The sequence below is a fragment of the Oscarella lobularis genome, chromosome 6, assembly GCF_947507565.1.
Source record: "Oscarella lobularis chromosome 6, ooOscLobu1.1, whole genome shotgun sequence".
Classification (NCBI taxonomy): domain Eukaryota; kingdom Metazoa; phylum Porifera; class Homoscleromorpha; order Homosclerophorida; family Oscarellidae; genus Oscarella; species Oscarella lobularis.
Window position 1 is genome coordinate 2,249,329 of NC_089180.1, and position 2,926 is coordinate 2,252,254.

General features: G+C 45.7%; 1 pseudogene; it reads left to right on the forward strand.

Moving 5' to 3' along the window:
* Window positions 1-402: 402 nt before the first annotated feature.
* On the forward strand, window positions 403-2,361 carry LOC136188174 (zinc finger MYM-type protein 1-like; annotated as a pseudogene).
* The last annotated feature ends 565 nt before the right edge of the window (window positions 2,362-2,926 follow it).

The window sequence follows — 2,926 nt, forward strand, 5'->3', positions numbered from 1 at the left end:
TAGTTTAAAGTACGAGTTTTTCTTGTCTGCGCTATTGAATTCTCAGCTAATGCAGGGCCGGCGCGACAGGTCCGGCAGGTCCGGACCAACATTTTGTAAAGCCAAAAAAATTATATTGACGTTAGGCAGTTCTGGCCGTAGCTATATCACGTGTAGCGGATTAGTGTACATATACACGTGTCTTAGCGCACAACGTCGTCTAACATGGCTGCCACTGAGCCCTCTACGGATTCTAGCCGGATTCCGCCGATCTTTCACCCTGGAACTTCGTTTGTTTGTCCGAAGCGTTCGTTTGGATCCGGAGCAAACATCGTGAAGAGAAGCTTCCGTTCCAACTGGTGCGAAGAATTTTCTTGGCTTCATTATGACCTACGCCTTGACGCGGCATTCTGTCACGTCTGCATGACTGCTTCTCACGGTAAGAAACTGATGGCCAGTACAAGAAGAGATCCAGCCTTTATAAAAAATGGGTACACGTACTGGAAAGAAGCGACTACGGCGTTTCGAAAGCATCAGTCTTCCGAGTGTCATAGAGAGGCAGTCAAAGCAGTAGTTTTGCCAAGACAAACAAGAGATATCGCTGAGGCGTTTAGTGAAGAGACTCGTAAGCAAAGAGAAGTGAACCGAAAAGTCTTCGTAAGAATTCTCGAAAATCTTCGATTTCTTGCCCGCCAAGGCTTAGCGTTGCGAGGGAGCGGAGGAGACCAGGAAAGCAACTTTACTCAGTTGCTTTTGCTCAGAGCTACAGACGTTCCGCTAATCGCAGAATGGATGAAAAAGGAAAGTTGCAAATACACATCGCACGACATTCAAAATGAATGTCTGAAAATTATGGCGTTGCGTATTCTGAGAGATGTTAGCAAGAGGATTCAAAAGTCTGCGTGTTTCGCCGTAATGGCAGACGAATGCACAGACATTTCGAATAAAGAACAGTTCACTATATGCATTTAGAGGTACAGGAAGATTTCATCGGACTTTATTCAGTTGACCGCATAGATGCTGAAACTCTGTTTCGCGTTATAAAGGACACTCTCCTACGCAGCGGGGGTGTGGTTAGGGGCGTGGACAGTCGTTGCTAGGGAAAGGCGTTCCTTTTTGATTAGCGTTCGAACGCCCGTTCTATGTACGTAAGAATGACGTACCACATCCTCGCTTCCGATCGAAGGCTTCGACGCGTTCGATAGTGACTTTTAGAGACCTCTGCCGCTGGTATCTATCGAAACCAGCGACAAAGCCGCTTTTCGCGGCTTACGCTAGCAAATTTTCTTTTCCGCGAGACTCGAAAGCGGCGATCGCTCGAGATCTTCGAAGCAACTACGAGAGCTTTTGTCGTTTCGTTGCGAAATCTCTGAAATACGGCTCCGTTTTCGGTCGCGATGGCCAAAATCTGGCGTAAAATGGCGATATCTTCGTAAGGAAGAGACCGCTCGACAAAAGCTCTCGTAGTTTGTTCGAGAAATGATGGAGGATCGCGAACGTTGTTTCGGTTGACGAAGAAAATCGATCCTACAAACATTTTCCGCGAAGGCGGTTTTGTCGCTAGTTTCGATATCGGCCGCGTCCGAAGTCTCTACGGCACTTCCGAACGCGTCGGCTCCTTTGATCGGAAGCGCGGATCGGGTTGTACATGGTTACGTACATAGAACGCGCGTTCGATCGCTAATCACTGAAGGAACGCCTTCCCCTAAAAACGACTGCCAAGCCCCGAACCACACACCCCTTTCACTGTGTCGATGTCGTGGCCAATGCTATGACGGTGCGTCAAGTATGAGTGGTTCCAAAACAGGTGTAGCGACGCGATTAATTGAGGAAGAACGTCGCGCTGTGTTTGTTCATTGCTTTGGCCATGCTCTCAATCTTGCTGTTGGAGACACTCTGAAAAGGTCTACAGTTTGTAAATCGTCTCTCGAAAATGCATATGAAATAACAAAACTAGTGAAATTTTCTCCTAAAAGAAACAGTATGTTTGACCGTATTAAAGCAGACGTGAGAGAAAAAGATCACGCTGAGGGCACAGGCATAAGATCATTTTGCCCTACTCGATGGACAGTTCGAGCGGACTCCATTGTCAGCATCCTTAAAAATTACGAAGTGTTAAAGAAACTGTGGGACGAATGTCTAGAGAGCAAGCTCGTCCCAGAAGTTAAGGGTAGAATCATTGGCGTCAAAGCCCAAATGTCTACATATGACATGCTTTTTGGCTTGAAACTCTCGGAAAAGATTTTGAAGCTAACAGATAATTTGAGCAGAACTCTTCAAAAGCAGACTTTGTCAGCTGCGGAAGGCCACTCTGTAGCCAAGATGACAATCAAAACTCTAAAGGCGCTGCGAACAAATGAACATTTTGCCGCTTTTTTTTGAAAATACAGAGTGTTTAAGGTGTGCTACTGGCACGCTCAATCCTGTTCTTCCCCGGAAACGAAAAGCTCCAAAGCAATTTGAAATTGGTAGCGGAGAAGGCTATCATAGCCTGTCGATTGAAGAACACTACCGCAGGCAATATTTTGAAGCTGTAGATTTAACAGCGTCGTCAATCCAGGCACGTTTCGATCAGCCCGGCTTCAGAGTGTACCAAAACCTAGAGAATCTTCTTCTGAAAGCTTGCAGGGGAGAAGACTACAGTAGTGAATTGATGGAGACTACAGAGTTTTATGGCGCCGATCTTGACAAAGAAGAGCTTTCAGCACAGCTAGAAATACTACAATGTAACTTTGCAGTTGACGGCAAATCCCCTGATGAAGTTATGATTAACGATATATTGACATATCTACGCAATCTTTCGCCAAATGAGAAAAACTTTTTACGCAAAATCTGCACTGTATCTTCTTTACTTTTAGTTCTACCTGCCACAAATGCTACAAGCGAGAGATCCTTTTCTACTATGAGAAGAATTAAATCCTATCTTCGGAATTCAACGGGGCAGGAG